Source organism: Ambystoma mexicanum, chromosome 1q (assembly GCF_040938575.1).
Source record: "Ambystoma mexicanum isolate Mex_15411 chromosome 1q, UKY_AmexF1_1, whole genome shotgun sequence".
Taxonomy (NCBI): domain Eukaryota; kingdom Metazoa; phylum Chordata; class Amphibia; order Caudata; family Ambystomatidae; genus Ambystoma; species Ambystoma mexicanum.
In genome coordinates this window covers 1,145,528,030-1,145,547,066 of record NC_090922.1, presented here as the reverse complement: position 1 = coordinate 1,145,547,066, position 19,037 = coordinate 1,145,528,030, and positions in this window count along the sequence as shown.

Genomic DNA, 19,037 nt, shown 5'->3' with positions numbered 1-19,037 from the left:
AAATAACTGAACCCGGTACACTGCTCTCCCATGTCCACATAATCTATATGCATCTCTCTGAATGGCCCTTCAGGTTTTCGCAGTGTTCCTCTGAGCGTCTGTAGTGTCATGTTGGATTTATATGTTTGGCACATGATACATTCTACTATCTATTAGCTTTGTGACTTGTTCCTGTATTCCCAGAGCAAACCAATCTTCTTGTATATCTGCGATAATGTGTTGCTTTGCATTGTGGGCAGGGAAGGGCAATTGCTGGAATGCTACCTTCAGTAATTTTGCAGGCATCACTACCTTACCGGTGTTATTCGGTCTCCATAAAAGGTCGGTGGATGACTGGCTGCACCCTCTTCTCACCCATGTTTCCTTCTCCTCACTGGGTGCATCTTGCTGTAGCTCAATAATTTGGGAGACTGGCAATGAGTTGAACCCTTCTGGCTGCTCTCCCTCCTGCGTGTATGTACTCACTTGTTGAACCTTTTGGTAAATAGGAGGCTTCCTTGGCGTCCGCTGCCGCCTTCCCCAATGAGATGACGTCATCACCTCATGTGTGGGTCTGACATTTCAGGACTGCTACAAGTGTAGGTTCTCTCAGCGCATCACTTATTTCTCCTAGTAGTATTGCATACTGGACTGGGGACCCGTCTGCCCTTCGAAATCCTCTCCTCCCCACCTTGCTAACTGTTGTAGCCGTATAGGCAGAGTCTGCATAGATGGTGACCGTGCACCCTTAATTGCCAATAGTTCTGCTGCTTGTGTTGAAAAGTGTGGTGGTAACCTTTTTTGTACAACCACTTCAAATTCCCCATCTTACATCTGCACTACTGCTGCCTCTACGTACTTTTCTCCTGTTTCATAATCTATGGAGGCAGACCCATCGACAAAATACATTTCTCCTTCTGCTAGTGCATTTTCGTGTGCTGTGGGTGCGTTGTCATCCTCACCTTTGTAAGTGGCACAGTCATGTTGCTGCATGTCTTCTACTGTGCATATTTCTGTGAGAAATGTATCAGGGTTTACACTTTTGCACCACACGATGTGAATGTTTGCTCTGAATATAATTAACTCATACGCTGTCGCCCTTTGAGTAGTTAGTGTGCTTTTTGATCTTTCCAGGATCGCAAAAAGAGAGTATTCTACATCCAACTTAATGGAACATCCCATCACGATTGTAGAACTTTTTTCCATCGCGAATGTAGCGGCTGCGAGAGCCTGTTCGCAAGCGAAATGTCCTTGCATTACTGCATTCCACTGTAGAATGCCAGGGGCTTGTGGCCTAAGGATGTTTTCTGTGTCAGTACAGCTGTCATGAGTGTGCCATTGCAATGTGAGAACAAATCAAACGTGCGCTCATAGTTGGGTGTTGCTAGAACTGGTGCCGTGCATATCAAGTCTTTGAGTGTGTCAAAAGCTGTGTGCATTTCTTGTGCCCACTGCACTTGAGTATTCTCTCATTGCGCTTCCTTGAGTGCCTGTAATAGGGGTTTTGTGTATGCTGCGTAATCTAGTATCCAGGCTCGGCAGTAATAACACATGCCAAGGAACTTTTGCATCTCTTTCACCATTTTTAGCTCTTTTACGGCTTTTATCACTGCTGCTCTATCAGGTATTATTATCTTACCATCTTTGGATATCAATTGACCTAAGTATAGCACTTCTGTCAAGCAATTCTGCAGTTTTTGTCTGTCCACCTTGTACCCTTTTTGGGCTAAGTGTGTTAACAGGGTAATAGAATCTTCTCTACACTCCTTTTTATCTTTTCCGTAGACCAACAAATCGTCTACGTACTGAAGTATTGGACTCATCGTGTGTATGTTTCTAAGATCCTCCTGCAGTATCCTATTAAAGATACTGAGATTCTCGCAATACCCTTGGGGCAATCTGCGGTGTTCATACCTTTTCCCCCCCTAGCGTGAATGCTGTTAGGTACCAAGAACCTAGGTCGAGTAGAATTGAAAAGAAGCATTTTTCAGATCCACCACTGTGAAGTGGGTGGCTTGTTTTGGGATACTACACAATATTGAGGCAGGATTTGGGACAAGAGGAAATGCCTTCTGTACTACGTCATTGAGGGGGCGTAGGTCCTGAATCATCCTCCATGCAGGCACCCCCTTTCGCTTTCTTGATCGGATAAATGCAAGCGTTGCGTGGTGAATTGGATGGCACTATTATTCCCTGTATCATTAATGCATTTATTGTTTCTCGTATTCCCTCTTCTGGTTCCCTCGATAAGGGATATTGATTTACCAGGGGTTAAATGGCCTCAGGCTTGAGTTTTATTGTTACAGGTGTTACTTCATGTAGCAGCCCCAAATTGTGTGGACCTACAATCCACAACTGCTGTGGTACGTGGGACATGTCTTCCTCAAAGTATGCAGGGGGTGCTTTGACAGTTGCTATGAGGGCTAATGGCACCTCTCTTTTTTGTATCATCACATCACAGGGGATTGCAATCTCCATCACGTTTTCCCCATCATTTTCTTCATCACTAAAAAGTTCTTCATCTGTCAAATCCCGCAGGGCCGTATTGGCGTCGATACACAGTACTGTTCTCCACTGGCATCCCTGCATGCCCGTTGCAATTACCACTATTCTTTGCGCTGACACCTGTACTGCATTTATGTCTAGGGATACTTGATCCCGGCACTATTTCTGGGTCTGCGATTGGGCGAAGGTACTCTCCATTTTCTACTCTTTAAGTCTGGCACCACTCTTGCTTGTATTCTCAATCCCTGCATGAACATATCTGGATTTACAGGTATACCACGTGTTTTCGGGAAGTGTGCTTGAGTGTGTATGGCTAACATAGGACAAATCACACATGTACCTGGTGTAGAGCACACTATTCCTCTGTCAGTGAAGGATATGGTCATGTTGAGTTTGCTGAGAAGGTCCCTTCCCAGCAAATTAATGGGCGACTCTTCGTAGTACAGCAAGGGTGCCCGTACAGTTTATCCCCCCACTGTTATGTCTAGCTCTTCAGTGTATGGAACCTTGACTACCGCCCCAGAGAATCGTTGCATTTCCAAAGTCCGGTTAGAAAGCAGAAACCTACCCTCCTTGAGGCATGATTTTTCCTCTCCCGAATCCACCATGAAAATGAATTGTTTGTTTCCTATCGCCGCCCCTAACAGTGGTTCCTCTGCTGCGTTAAGGGTCATCGACAGTACTGGACACGCAAGTGTTCCTTGTGGGATGTCCTATGCTGAATGCCATGGGAATTCCTCAGTATCTAAAATATTTCCTGTTACCATGGCCGTCCCTCTACAGGGGACGGGTGCTCCATTTGCGATGGTTGCGTAGGGGTTACTGCAAGTGGGGGCGGTACGTTCATGGAACTGGGGGTGCTGAGATGTGTTCTGTGGGGGCATCTGGCACTCATTCATGTACCTGGGGTCGGGCTGGCTTTCTCTTCTATTCCCACCCATCAGCAGCCCATAGGGGCTTCCTGGGTGGGGGTGTCCATTCTGTTGTTCAGCTGGGAACAAATTAGTGGGCCTGCTCCGACATTCTGTCATGAAATGCCCCCACCTCCAACAGTCCCAACACTGTCCTTGCCCTCCCCCTCGGAGCACCCCATACCTGGCACCCCCTCCTCTTGGCCTCCTGAACCCTCCCCGTTGCCCCATCTACCTCTCATCGGCCACTGTGGTCCCTCATACTGATTTTCCCCTGACCATGAGTCCTGGCTATTACCTGTCCAGTTCGCTGCCATTTGCACCGGTATTCCCATCTGTCCATCGTCCTCCTCCTGCTCTCTTCCTGTCATGCTGGGTACTGCTGCTGCACTGACCTTCAATGGCTTCCTTTGTACTAATTTAGCCTCATCTGCCAACCGCTGCTGAGCTATCTCCTTTTCTTTCTCTTTTATTCTTTTACAGTGGTGCACTATTATGCTTTGAATTTCAGGCCATCCCTTGGCTTTTATCCCACCTATTTTATGAAGGGCCTTCTGTACTTCTTTTGGGAGCCCTCTCTTTATAATAAAATAAAACAGGGAAGTTGATTGGTCCCAGGCAGTACCACTTTCCTCTCTCCACATGTTCTGCTCCCAGAGAATGAAAGACATCACATCTTCCTCATCTCCCATTGTACACTGCATAACTGACTGTATATCTGGTGTGTCTGGAAATGTTTCCCTCAGGGCATCCCACACTCGTGCCCGTATTGTGTTGAATGAGGTACCATCATGGCGGTCACAATCAAGTTTTATTCCGGGGAGCCCCGCCTTCGCCCAGACCCTGTTAGCCTGGTCTCTCACTGCAGAAACCAGCAGGCTTTTAACATCCCCCACTGCCAAGGGGGACAATCCCTCCCCAAACAAAGCCTCTCCTGTGGCAGCTCCTAATCTCCTTTCTTCTTCTTCCTGTCCCTCTTTGTCACACCAATATTCTTCCTACCTATCTGATACCACCCCTCCCTCTTCTTGCCCGCGTTCACTGTCTACTGTGTTTATTTCTATAATTTGTGTGGGTGTATCATTTATTTGAAATAATATCTCTCCCTTCTTCCATCCTTCTTCCACTGCCCCTTCACTCAGACGAGACATTGCGTCTCGCTCTATTCTGGGTTGAATGACCCTCCCTGTTCCACCATCGTCCTAAGGTGGGACAGCTCAATTCGGGCCATCATTAGTCCTGTGTATAGATCTTGTGTAAGTTTCTCGATGTCAATGGTTTGGGTACTCACCTGTCCTGTTATTCCTTGACCTCTCATACGGGGGTGGTGCTGCAGCGGATGGCTTCGGTATGGAAGGCGCTGTGGTTTGTGCCACATATACAGCGTCACTATATCCCTCTGCAGGCACTGGTTTTGTCAGTAAAGGGTATACATGTGTGACCTCTACCTTATTTTCATTCTGTGCAATTGGCCCTTCACTGCCAGTTGTTGTCAGGGGAGATGCTTTGTACTCGCCACTTTTCTCTGGGGGCACTTCCTCGAACAGCCGCCACAGGTCCAATATTTCTTTCCTGTTTTGCAACTGTTTCCCTTTATATTTAATAAACAGACAGGTGGCAACCATATCTAACACAGCCTTATGGAAAGATCCCCCTGGGGCCAAACTTGGGGCAATCCTTCTCCCTTCAACTCTGTGACCCATTGGTCATGGTATTTGTTGATTTTCTACACGTACCCTGGCAGGGTTTTGCAAATTTGAGCCAAGGGCATCTCTGCGCACATTGTGTCTGGCTAGAAGTGTCAATCAACTACCAATCTGTTTCTAGATTCTTAGGCTGTTTGGATAACCAACTCAATATGTTATAGAAACTTTTTTCAAAGAAACAGACTGTTTACTCACTTTTCATCAAGTCTAAACCACATCAATTTAAGCACAATTTTCTTCAGCACAATATCAAACCAATTCCGTTAGTGTTCATCAACAAGAAACAATTCTCACTCAAACAGACTGACACTTAAAAAATATCACGTACAACATAGAACAGACAACATAAATTCTACCTCACCTTCCTTGGTACCCCCTTTACCCCTCCCTGATCATTTTACCCTTATACACTCCCTTGAAGAGTTCTCTCCCTTTCCTCTATCTGAATCCACCTGAGAGGGAGAAAGATAGGTACGACAAAGGAGGAAAAAACGTTTCTAAATACTACTCCGGGTCTTCCTTTGAGACCCCTACGTTTTTCTTCACCTTCATTTTCCCATGTCCATATATCCTGTACTAGTTGAGATAGCACTATGCGGCACCGCCTTCCACCCCCCAACGGAGATAGGATCCCTTTAACCTCTTTTCACCTTATTTCCGTCACTGTCCTAATGGCCATATGCGATAGACAAAGGGTAAGTTGGAATATAGAGCAGACCTAGACCCCCAAGTTCCCCCCTTATGCTATAAATCTCTACACCCGTTCAACTAACTTGTGCTCTGTTCCCCTAAACCTCCTAATCTGACTCCCACATGCCTTTTAATATCACCCGCACTTGATATTCACGTGTCCGTCTTGATCCGAGAAGCTCTGGACCCGATGGTTCAGTGCGCTGCCCCTCGCTCAAAGACCACGCCCAGCTCCGGCGAGTGGTACAGTGGGTTTTGTAAAGGGGAATCCCGTACCCTTTCCCCCTATTGCGTGTGCACGTCTAGGTGCACTGTTTGCTGTTGGCGGGTAGCTCTTGAGGGAGCGCGCTACTGGTCATAAACAGGGGGACGTCTCGTGCCAGAAGGACGAAAAAAGAACGCTATCGCATTGGGGTCACCAATGAAAGTGAAAATCCCCCAATAATGCAGTTATATCTCTTAATAAAGTCAATCACGACCCATCCCTGGAGAGAATGAGACCAAGACCAAGTGCTGGTTATAATAAAAATGTTTATCTAAAATAGCGCAAACAGAATCTACTCTGCTCACGCCGAGATCGCTCTGCCGAAAACATATTACAATTTGCTTTTATACAGTATTTTCGTCATCAAACAGAGGGAAGGCCTAGGGGGCACATGTACAATTGGGATTGGTCACTAGGGGTGAACACCTATAGGTGCTATAGGGTCAAAGGGTTGTGCTTGACTCTGGAGCACGTGGTGTAGTGGTGATGCTTCTTGGGTCAATCGGTAAGCCGGGCTCATCCAGTTGGTATGCAGAATCGGCAACTGTCGAACTGTTTCTTTATTAAATAACCATTTGACATTTGCCCTTGTGGCCACACATTCCCATTCATTCACTATCATAATCTGCTAGTCCAGCGAGCTCAGAGACCTGTGGGTTTAAACACTTAGAAAAAACATTTTTCATATACAGGTTAATCTATTATTGGGCATAGGTCAAGATACAGCTGTTAAATGTAGCACTTGATCTGCTTGAGAGGCAGGCTTAACTGAGTGTCGTTATAATACAAAATATATGGGCTAAAGAGATGAGACCCTTGAGGTCACTGTATGGTCTGAAATGTCCATCTGGTAAACAGCGACAAGGGCTCTAAATCTAAGGCTGGAATCAAACATTAAATAGGTCACAAAAGACACATACCACTATGGTCATAAGTCTCATCGTGGGGGGTCACTGGCTGGTTATTTAAACATAATTAAATCTCTACTAACCTACCTTGACACTTATGCTGCGTGGAGGAGAATCGAAACACCTGTGCAGTGTAGTTCTGCATTGCACGAAGAGACAGGGCCTTCAGAAACAGGTTTTACATACAGGCTTTTTACACCTGGCCTATTACATTACAGTCTGGTTGTATTTGTTTAATGTATGTTATATCATAAGCGAGTGCGATAGCCTAGACACAATACGGAGACAATTTCTGATGAAGTACGATAATTCAATGTATACGTGTGACATGCGCAGCGTGTGGACAAAGCTAGTAGAAGGTAATGACTTGAATTTAATTTTCTACTTGATGAAATTTTATGTGATGATTTTAGCAATTTTAAAAGATCTGTCGAAAGATATTTTATACTATTAAATGTATGATGATTATGTGATGTGTATTTGAGAAAGAAACATCTAAGTGATGTATATTTTAGAAAGATATATTTATGTGATGAATTGACAAAATATGTAAAACTTAATTGTTATAAACATATAATAAAATATTTGATATATTTAATGTATGTTATATTTTCTGCCTAACTAAATGTTGTCATTGTTACAAAAACTAATGATGGAAATATGCACATGTTTAAGTTATTGTCCATACTAGGTTAAACAGTTCATGCTTCAGGTTTTGCACATGCAAACTTAAAACATTTGTCATGATGCAAACATCCTGTCAGAATGATTAGCTGCTGTATTGGTTTTACACAATATAATGCATGTATTTACATTGAACTTATAAACTAGGTAGCTCCGTGCTGGCATGTAAAGTGTTATATTCTGTTATGCATTTTTTATTACAATCCATTTCTATTAGCAATGTCATGCCATAGGTTAATATACATCACACTTTTATAGCTGAATTATGACATTTGATTACACAGATATTATACAGTGTGCTAATGTGCTTATTGTTCTACTACAATCCTTACATTATTTCATATGAGATGGAAACTACCCATAAGCAGCATTTTCTGTTTGCATGCAGAAAAGCACTTTGGCTCTCTTCTTGTTAAGGTGCGAACAATCAAACATACTTGAGGGTCACTTCTAGCAGTTTGACCCATTTTAAGGAAGATGGGGGTGATATTCTTTATGGCGCTGTCTGTGAGGTGTGTGGTATGTTTATAGAGATGAACGACTTCTGTTGTTGGCCTCTGCGCTGGGCCGTGTCAGGGTCAATGAAGTAAGACAGAAGACAGAGATACAGTGTAAAGTGTGTTGCATTCTCGTGGCTAGTCTCTCATGAGAATCGGACAACTGCAGAGATGGCACAGGGGAGGAGGTGGGGGGAGTAGCCTGATCGCTGTGTGTGTCTGGCTGGGAGAGCTGTAGGCCCATGCTGTATGTTCACAATGGGTCTGCCAATACGAAATATCAGTTGGTAATCCACAAAATGGAGTCCCGTCCAACTCTGGTTATATGCTGTCTTAAGCGGGGTTGCAGTTCAAGTGCATTCCTGTGTGAGTGCTCCGGGGCCAGGGCCCTGTACCCAAAGCAGCCGCAACTGGGCCTACCCACGAAGTGTAAAAATGACAGGGGGGTTCCAAGACCCTCTCTTCCCACTCAATATCATCAGCGTAATTTGTGTAAATTACGCTAGTAACATCAAGCAGCTCAAAGAGGGGCTTGGTAAAGATGTTGTACAATGTGGGATACAAGCAGTCATCCATCTTGGTATCGGCATAAAAATAAACTAGATCCAGTTCTGCGATCAATCTAAATTCAAATGCAGGGAATGTGCTCTCAGGTCCAGGAAGTTTTAAATTAGTACTTTCTCTACCTAGTACTCATTTGTTCACAATATCTTCCTGAATTTCTTGAGCTTATTTATTATAGCATCCTGAATACATGTACACCAGCTTTTATCATTATTTACCATGGGAGCAGATGGACAAGGGTCTTCTAACTCTCTAAGAACATTAAAGAGTTCTGTAGAGCCAGAGTTAATATTTTCAATCCTCTGGTCATAAGAAACATTTTTTGCCAAAATAATAACAGATTTATGGTCCTTAGCAAAACAAGTATGATTGATCCTATTTTCCTTAGAGTTGTTTTTTCTCCACAACTCAAAACTTGATGTTTAACAACCTTGAGTTCTTGAATTTCAGCTGAATACCATACTTAGGTATTAATTTTTTTAACTAGGTTATTTTTTTCAGGAGCTACTGCATTTACGGCAGTTAACAGCATATTTTGATATGCCCCTGCCAGATCACTGGCCAAGTCAGTTGGCTAGATCATTCAGTGTATCATCAAAATAGAATGCCATCGACACAGCAAAAAACCTATGAGTATTTCTTGATGTAATGACAGCCCTGTCAGGTTTACATTTTTTGTACTGTGACACGTAGGTAAGGTTGAAATGCCTGTCTGGCACCACTATGACCATCTGACCCCCAGGAAGATAGCTCACCTGAAAACCCCACTGGACTTACTATGAGGCATGTAGAGCCGCAGCTCCATGCCAAGATGGCCACCACCTTCTCATCATTGCCTGAATCCGTGCTGTGCACCTTGTGGTGAATTTAGATTGATGACAAACAGTTTTCTACCAACTGCCTCTTCGAGCTGGGAGATGAAGCCGGCCACTCATGAAGGCCATCCATCAAGACCAGTGATGCCCCTATGGGCACCACTATGACCATCTGACCCCCATGAAGATCGCTCACCTGAAAACCCCACTGGCCATGTTATGAGGCATGTAGAGCTGCAGCTCCATGCCAAGATGTCCGCCACCTTCTCATCAGAGCCTGAATCCTGGGCTGAGCAACTTGCAGTGCATTTAGATTGACCACCGAACAGTTTTCTACCAAATGCCTCTTTGAACTGGCAGGCAAAGCCGGCCATTCATGAAGGCCATCCATAAAGGTAAGTGATGCCTCTCAGGGCACCAATATTACCATCTTGCCCCCATGAAGATTGCTCACCTGAAAACCCCACTGGACATACTATGAGGCATGTAGAGCCACAGCTCCATGACAGCTCCATGACAAGATGGCTGCCACTTTCTCATCAGGGTCTGCTGCCCCCGGGCTGTGCACCTTCAGGTGCATTTGGATTAGCCTTGGTTTTCTACCAACCGCCTCTTTGAGCCGGCAGCTGAAGCCGGCCACTCATGAAGTTTATCCGTCAAAGCCAGTGATGTTTGTCTGGGCACCGCTACAACCATTTAGCCCCTATGAAGATCGCTCACCTGAAAACCCCCTGAACTCACTATGAGGCATGTAGAGCTGCAGCTCCATGGCAAGATGGCTGCCACCTTCTCATCAGGGCCAGAGTCCTGGGCTGAGCACCTTGTGGAGCATTTGGATTGGCCTCTGAGCAGTTTTCTACCAACTGCTTCTTCAAGCCACCAGGCGAAGTTGGCCACTGATGAAGGTCATCCATCAAGGCCAGTGATGTTTGTCTGGGCACCACTACGACCATCTGGCCCCCTTGAAGATCGCTCACCTGAAAACCCCCGGAACTCATTATGATGCATGTAGAGCTGCAGCTCCATACCAAGATGGCTGCCACCTTCTCATCAGGGCCTGGGTCCTGGGCTGAGCACCTTGTGGTGCATTCAGGATTTGGCTGCCAAGCAGTTTTCTAGCAACTATCTCCTCGAGCCAAAAGGCAAAGGCAACCACTCATGAAGGCCATCCATCAAGGCCAGTGATGCCTGTCTAAGTCTGTCCAGGCCAGGAAGGCCGTCCACTTGATCAGCTACTAAGGTATGCGCCCACACCTGCATCCACTTACACTGCCAATCCTTTTTTACGCAAACTTCTATCTAAACAATCATACTGGTCTGTCCACAAGCACTTGAAAACCTTAATCTTTACCAAGTCCCCCCACTGGAACTTATATCCATGACAATCCTCCACTGTCCCTCGAATTCCTGTCTTTTAACTGTCCTTGTAACAGTATACTTTTCTGAACTTAGCCTCCAATGAGGTGCCCAGCGGATATAGCCCGAGCACCACTGGGTACATCTTTGCTGGCATGCACCTTGTGGCCCACTGTATTACTGTTGCTTGTATATGTTTTGCTGTGATCCCACATGTCCACCGTGCTTTAATATGGACCCAGTAAGTGGGCATGTCTCGAAAGAAAATTCGGCATACATAAATCTCAAAGGACCTCATTACGAGTCTGCCGGTCCAGAAATAAAGGTGCCGGTAGCAACATACCAGCACCGTTTCCGGAACGACAGACTACATCTCTGCTTTCCTGGGCATATGCACCCGGCAGGTATGATCTGCCCAGCGCAAAGGCCCTGGAAAGCAGAGCTGTCATGGAAGCACTGGCACTGTTAGCAACGGTGCAGGTGCTTCTGAGTCCCCATTCCCATGGAGTCATACGGGACTCCACAGGAATGGGGTCTAGCATTTTCTGCCACCTGATATCCCAAGCCATCGATAATTGTAATGTCCCAATGGCACTGGATCTCTGTTGACGGAAACAGTGTTAAAGTCTAGTGGCAACCTGGGTTACCCAGGACTTGGAATGAGGCCAATGTCTTGTACCTCAATGTAACCATCTTATAACTATAACTAGTGCCTAGATGTCTCAGGGCTTTATGTGCTGCTATAAATGTGAAATGAATAAATGGTCTGACCAGGGACATGGATTCTCCTCTAGATTATTAATGAAAACATTATAGTTTGTAACCCAATCAGGTGTTATGCCTTTGACATGGGTTGCAGGAGAGGCATGATGGAAACAGCCCAGGTCAGTCAATGTAGACTCAATAGTAACTGCCATAGAGTTAGAGCCATGAGTCAAATATTAAAATATCCCAAGAAAACAACATTCAACAGGGGCTTAAGCAAAGGCATAAGCATGCCATAAAATTTAAGATGATAATCTGGCATAGTGATAGGCAGGCGATATATGAGAATGAGGTTTATGGTGGTAGTATGATCTGATAGCAGCCTGGCATACAAAACATCACAACCCAACAGACCTACAACATCCACTTGATGTATCTGAAGCAAACCCGTATAAATAAAGGTACCCCTCCACCTTGGCCTGATTTGCAATCAGTTCTAATAATCTTATATCCTGGAGGCACAGACAGAGAGAGAGAGCACAGGCTGGCTGAATCATGTAGCTAGATCTCTGTTGATGTGCAAATCTCAATATGCTTAGTCAGCAAGTAGTCAGAGATCTCAGAAATTAAGAAAGCAACACGTGTTAAGCAATAAAGGTCATAACAGGGCCTCGAACATCAGAGCATACATCTTGACAGTCAGTTGAAGCACACATATTAATATTTACTACATGCATGCCTTTAACACCATTAGCATCAAAGCCATTGGCACCCAAGGCACTAGATGCTTCCATGGTAATATTATTTGGACAAGCGGACATAGAACCGACATGAATAATATTTGGTGACTGAACCTGTGACTGTAGGGATATAGTACCAACATCAGGATTTAATATGCCCCGCATATCTGTCACATTGGGAGGTACCAGAATATCCTGACCAAGAATGAAAGAAGTTGTTTCTGAATTGACAATCACAGAAGGGGTGGAGCAACATAAGACATGACTAGAATCGTGAAGAAGAATAGATCATCCCTGTCTCTGGTAATAGACAGATGAAAATTTAATTCAAGTGCATGTGTCCCGCACTCCTGTCTGACAATGTACAAATTAGAAGCATTGTTTATTGAGGCAGCCAGGCTGCCCTTATTATAGGCAGGTACATTAGAAAATAGGTCACACTGCACAGATGTATTTATGACAACATAAACAAAGAAATGCTTACATTGTGCACAAAATAATTAACACATATAGATTTGTGATATAGAATATCGGTCAGCAAAAGGCAGCCATTCCATTACAGATGGCTACAGGCCTCAAAGCCCCGTGACGATTTAGAAGTGTTGATTAAACAGAAAATATATAGTTGGGCACAAGACAGTATGCAGTGAATCAGCACGTTAAATGGTAGGAATATACAGTTTCGAATGGTGGGGTTCAAAGGTTTTTTATATATACAATTTGGCAGTGGGCTGAAGCAGATAAGCAAAGCTCGATGGTCTTGGACGGAATGTACTAGAAGTCTGGAAACGTGTGTCATTTCCAAAACTTGCTTTTTCCAGTTTTAAGGTTGTGAAATATATCTTCTGGTTTAGTGAAATTTGGAAATAAACCTAGTCATGATGATTAGAATAAATTAGGTAATTGTGACAGAAAGTGACCATGTGTTTCAGAAAGTGATTATGTCCAATGGAAGCTACGTGATTTGTTTCACCTTTAAGTAAATTGGCTTATCAAGATAGAAGGTTCATACTAGCATAACATTATTGTGTAATTTTTGCCACACTATAAGTGTTGTCTAAAATCTAAGAAAAACTATATATGAAAAAGGGCTTTTATGTAAATTGAAGGATTTGTTTAAAAAAAAATGACACCTCCGAAAACTGATAGCAAGGGCTATTGAAGGTGGTGTACCATCCTGTGTGAAGAGGCAAAATATGTATGTATAGTTTTCCTCAAGAAAGACTTGAGATTAGCACAATTCAAATTCCCATAAGGAATAGATATGGGAGATGAGGTTACACCCACTAAGGCTCAGTGGGTTGAGATGATCATGAGAAATTCAAAGTGCACATTTCGTTCAGATTTACCTGTCATAGTAAAGATATTTAGAATTCAGAGTTACATGTTTGTGGTGAATGAAGCAGGATTTTATTGTACCACACATGTTTACCACATATAAATGGAGGAAAGGGCAATTGGCTTATTAAATGGAAACATGTTTTGAATATTTTGTATGCCATATATTTTATTGTGTGATCACGGAGACTAACAAATGTTATATTTGGTATGGGGTGTGTGTTGTGTTTTTGTCTAGTGAATTCAAAGAAACCTATTCTTTATGTCCTGTGTTAAGAGATCTTTATTTTACTTTTTAACAAAGCAATGCAGTTTTTGTCATAAGTGTTATAGAAACAGAGCCACATTTATGACCAGTGAAGTATCATCTATAGTTTTATAAAAACCAGTTTGTCTGCAGCTAAGTTTTGGGCTGCATTTATACAGATAACAGCCACATTATTTTGAGCAGTAAAGGTAGCTTCAGCCTGAACATAAGCTTGATTTACTTAAAAGGAAAGTAGAGCATTGTTTTGTTTGATAACTCTGAGCTAAAAGTGCTAATTTGTACATATTGAATATTATTTAGGCCTAAAGTATTTGCATATCTCATAATTTATTAAAGCTAAAAATGAAGAAGTTTTAAAGGAGACACAGTGGTTTGCTATACAAATATTTAAACGAAAATGCGACATGATGTATGGCCTTGCCAAGCAGAGATAACATTCCTTTGCTTTGCTAGCAAATGGGCACAGCAGAACAGATAACATCTATAGTCTTCAGTAGAAGACACAAAGGGAGGGCTCAGAAAAAGAGAAGGACCCAAGATAGCTAAGTCGGTAAAGGCAGTGGTCGCTCAGTTTCTCACATTGATAGCAATAATATGCATTTAGCGTGCAAAACAGTTTAGTTGGGGTTGTATTAGAGATGTCAGTAGGGTTTGGATGAATGATTCAATATTTATGGAGAAACATGGAGAAATTATATGATGGGGTTTAGATTTTTAGAAAGGTGGATTGGGCTGTTTTGCAAATATTTTTGAAACAATGGGCCTCGTTACAAATTTGGCGTTAGCCTTGCCGGTAAAACCTGCAGACTGCCCCCAAACTTGCTATTTTTTCTGGTACCCATGAATGGGCAATTACTGGGTAATTACGTCCCTGCTGGACCTGGTAATTGCCCATTTGTGGGTGCCAGAATAAAATGCTCCCCATTCCCATTTGAGCCCCAAAGGGCTCAAATGGGAATGGAGTGGTCGGGAGCACCGGCACCATTAGTGAATGGTGCTGGTGCATCCAACATGCTTTGCTCGCGGGTGCCAGTTTGCCCGCCAGGTCAGACCAGGCGGGCGGGAAGGCCCCCGCGAGCAGAACTCGTAGTATGCCAGTCTGGTAACAATGGTACCAGCAAGCTTACCGGTACCGTTGTTACCGCACCAGCAAACTTATAATGAGGCCTAGTATGTGGAAAAGATAGGAAAAGTTTTTAGTGTTAAAACGATTAGCAGGAGTATTTGATGAGTCATGATACATGCTGACACAAAAAGCAGAAGTTGTTTCAAAATATAGATCATGTAAAGCGCCTTGAATCTAGGAGCTATGGAAATATCAGAGCATATATACTTTAGGTAATGTTGAAATGAAATATGAGGGAAATGTATTTTGCTTTAGCTGGCAGTTATTAGGTGCTAGTTGAAATATGAAACAAGATGACAAGCTTGAAAGCAGTATTGGTGGACCTTTTACATGAGACAGCAAGTAAGTGGTATAGATGTACTGTATAAAATGTCTTTTTTGAATATAAGAAGCAAAAGGGCTATGACTAATCCCTTTTTGCGTGGTTCGATTTGAAACACATCAAAATGTGCATGTGAAAATAGATTGGAAAATAGGAGATTTGGATTAGGATAGTATGAGTAGGGCTAGATATTACATATATGTGGGCATGCAGATAAGTAGTTTAAATTGTGAATAAAGACAGGTTTTCAAGATTTGTAATTTTTAGTTTTTTTATGAAAATGAAGCAATATGTTGTATATAGTAGCAAAATGATTTGGGACTGACATAGCCAGTAGAGAAAATGTTAGAATGATTGTGGTCATATATTTTGAATGCATGTATTTTTACTACAGAGCTTCAAGCGAAACACAGGCTTGGTGCCACTCTCATTGAAAAACTAGTTTAGAGCCAGGACTCAGTAAATTTGACTTTAGTTTTTAAGAATGTGATATATCAATAATAATGGTGTTCTTTCAGTAGAGGATGTTAGTTTTAGTTTGATTTCACAACACCAGTTTAAGCAATTCAAGATTGGATTTTTTTTAAAGGAATCAAATATAGATTTAATTATTTGTTATGTGTTATGTTGAGATGGTGCCCTTGGGATGCCTTTGAGTGAGATATATGGGATTGTGAGGGATGTGAACCCCGGCTTTTCTGATTTAGTAATGGTCTATATTTTTGAGAATGTTTTGTTTTGGCAACCATTTATGTATGGCTAACCATATTTTGAGCACATTTTTTCACACTAGACTGTGGCCCCTGCATTACCCATATACGGATCTGATTGGTGCCATTATATCACTTTTTGTTTATTACACAATTAATTTCCTATTTGAAGGTTTTATTAGTTATTTTGGATTTTTTTGGAGCTATGCCAGATACTTTTTTTTTTAAGGACGTGATCATAGACATTATATTAGCACACATTTGAGCTCTCCAATTGTTTAATCCCATTTATAAATTGTAGGTACATTTATCAGTAATGAATGGGACATTTTTAAAAAGCATATGGTATAATGGGGCCTGGGGCCTCAATACCTTCAACTCTTTCTTTCTAAATATCCTAAATATCTTCTTTCTCAAGCTCTTCGCTCATCCGCCTCCAACTCCTTCAGGGTCAGTCGCTTCTCCAAGCAGCGAGTTGGTTGTATCTCTCTTTCTTCAGATGGGGCCTCCATCTGGAACAGCCTCCCTGCCTCCCTGAAACTTGAGGAGAATCATCTCTGGTTCCGGAGGCATCTCAAAACCTTTCTCTTTGCTTTTGCTTTTTCTCTTCCTCTTCCCTGCTGACTTCCTGGCTGAATCTGATACTGCACTGGTTACCTGGCCACCTTCTAATCTCAGTCCCAGGTCCCCTCCCCTGCCAGTTGCACACCTGCATTGCCTTCCTGGCAACCCCCGCACTTGGGGACTCTTTCTGTAGCCCTACAGTCCCACTACCAGCACCGGATGTCTGCAGTTCTGCTTGTACTTGCCATCTGCTGGCCTTACTTTTACTTTTTGTTATTTATTCTACTATCCAATGTACTGCACTGCCCCCCGGCCCCGCACTTTTCCACTTCCCCCTTCCCATGCACTGGTGTGATCTGAATGACATATGGCCTTGTAGGATTGTTGTCTGTCTTCTCTCTGTTCCCCCTCGTCGCACCTTGAAACACTTGTGTATAGGTGGTTATAAATGTCATATCATATCATATCATATCATATCATAAGTGTCACAGAGAAGAGAGAAAGGCATGTTGAGTAATGGAAAGACATATTTTTTTCATTTAGGCACATTATTGTAAAGTTATTTGGAAAAGAAAAATGTGCCTTGCCCAATAGTTTTCCAACTTATAATGAATGAGTACAGGGGGGGTGCCTTAATCTCATGTGGCATGGACATTATAGCAGCAATTGGAAGGGCTCTTAGAAGTTTCAGTACATTGTGAAAAAGAAAAGTAGATGCTCACAGTTTATTTAAATATACTTTGTAACAAGAAGAAGACAAGGACGTATGTTAGAAGAGGGAAATGGGAAAGTGATTGAGGAAGGAGAGAGAGAGAAATGGTGGTAACAAAAGAAACAGGCATCGCCGAACAAGAGTGAGATAAAGATTGTAATGAAGGTACAGGAGAGTGATACAAATAACTAGACAGTTAGGACACTGGCCAAAAGTAACTAATAACAGACAGAGGGGGGACAGCAAATCCCCCACTGCATAGTACTGAATCATTGAAATAATATGCCCAAGATCCCACATGGTGACAGGCATGCGCCGAGAATAAAAGTATGATTATATATGAAATTACATAACAGAACAGGGTAAAGCAATAGCAGGATTTTGTCATGTTGTGGCCATAAAGAGGGGGAAACGACATACACAAACACGGTTGTCGCTGTGGCACCGTTGGAGAAGTGGAGGCAGGCAAATCCATTATGTTGCTCTGCAGACGTGATTACCGGTCTAGTCTTCCTCCAATATGGCAGACGCCGATCGGAATATCAGCTGTTTCCTACTGCCGTCTCTCCGTGTTGAAACCCTCTGTTTTCCTGATAGGGTAAGACGCTGTTTTCCTTCTTGCTCTTTTTAGCTCTTCTGCTACTCCCAACGTGCCTCCTTAGTGCCTCCTTGTTGGTGGTCATGCTTCGCTTCCCCGCCTTTACTTTTTACTTTTACTTTATATTATTTGTAAGGCACTACCAAATTGGCCCGAAGGCATACGGACGCCAAAGATAAAAAGAAAGAGGCAAAATCTGAGTGATAAGAGCCAGACAAACCCAAACCAGGGGATTATTCAAACAGGTGAGTTTTAAGCAATTTCTTAAAACTCTCCAGGGACGCACAATTTCTTAATTCAACCGGCAGAGCATTCCACTTGTGGGGAGCCACCACCCAGAAAGCACCTTTTTTTACCAGTTCCAGTGACGGTTTCAGTATATGCAACAGTTTAAGACTATTTGAACGTAAGGCACAAGATGGAATTTTATTGTTAAGTCTACGGGCAATATACTCAGGAAAGAGCACTGCCAGTGCTTTATAGGTAATAGCAAGAAACCTAAGTCTATCCTAGAAACAATATGCAGCCTGTGCAAACTTCCCCGCACCTTTGACAAATGCTCACATTTACGCATTCCCATGATCGCTCTCATGGTGCTGTTTTGTACCACTTGAAGTTTGGCCAATTCCCCTTTGCCAATCCCTACTAGTAGAGAACTGCAGTTGTACATTTTTGAGGAGATGATGTCCTGTGTCACAGTTTAACACCCCTTTTGGGAAAGAAAAGGGCAAATATGGGATAAAAGCCATATATAGTACGCAGATGCTGATACCAGGCTATTAACTTGTGCTGTCATATTGAGTGTCTAGTCGAATACCAACCCCAATATTTTTTTGTTTCTTTTGTGGCAATATCAACATTTGCAATGTGGAATAAATCATATTCTGCGTTGAGTTTGAGAAGTCTGGGCTTTGAACCTACAATCATAAGTTCTGTTTTTTCGTGGTTCAAAGCCAGACCACTCAAATCCATCCACTCTTGTATCAGTGTATAGGTTTCTGAAACCAGTATGGAATCTTTCTCGTATTCACCTGTCAGCGGGGTGAGACGATGAGAATCATCTGCATAATTAGA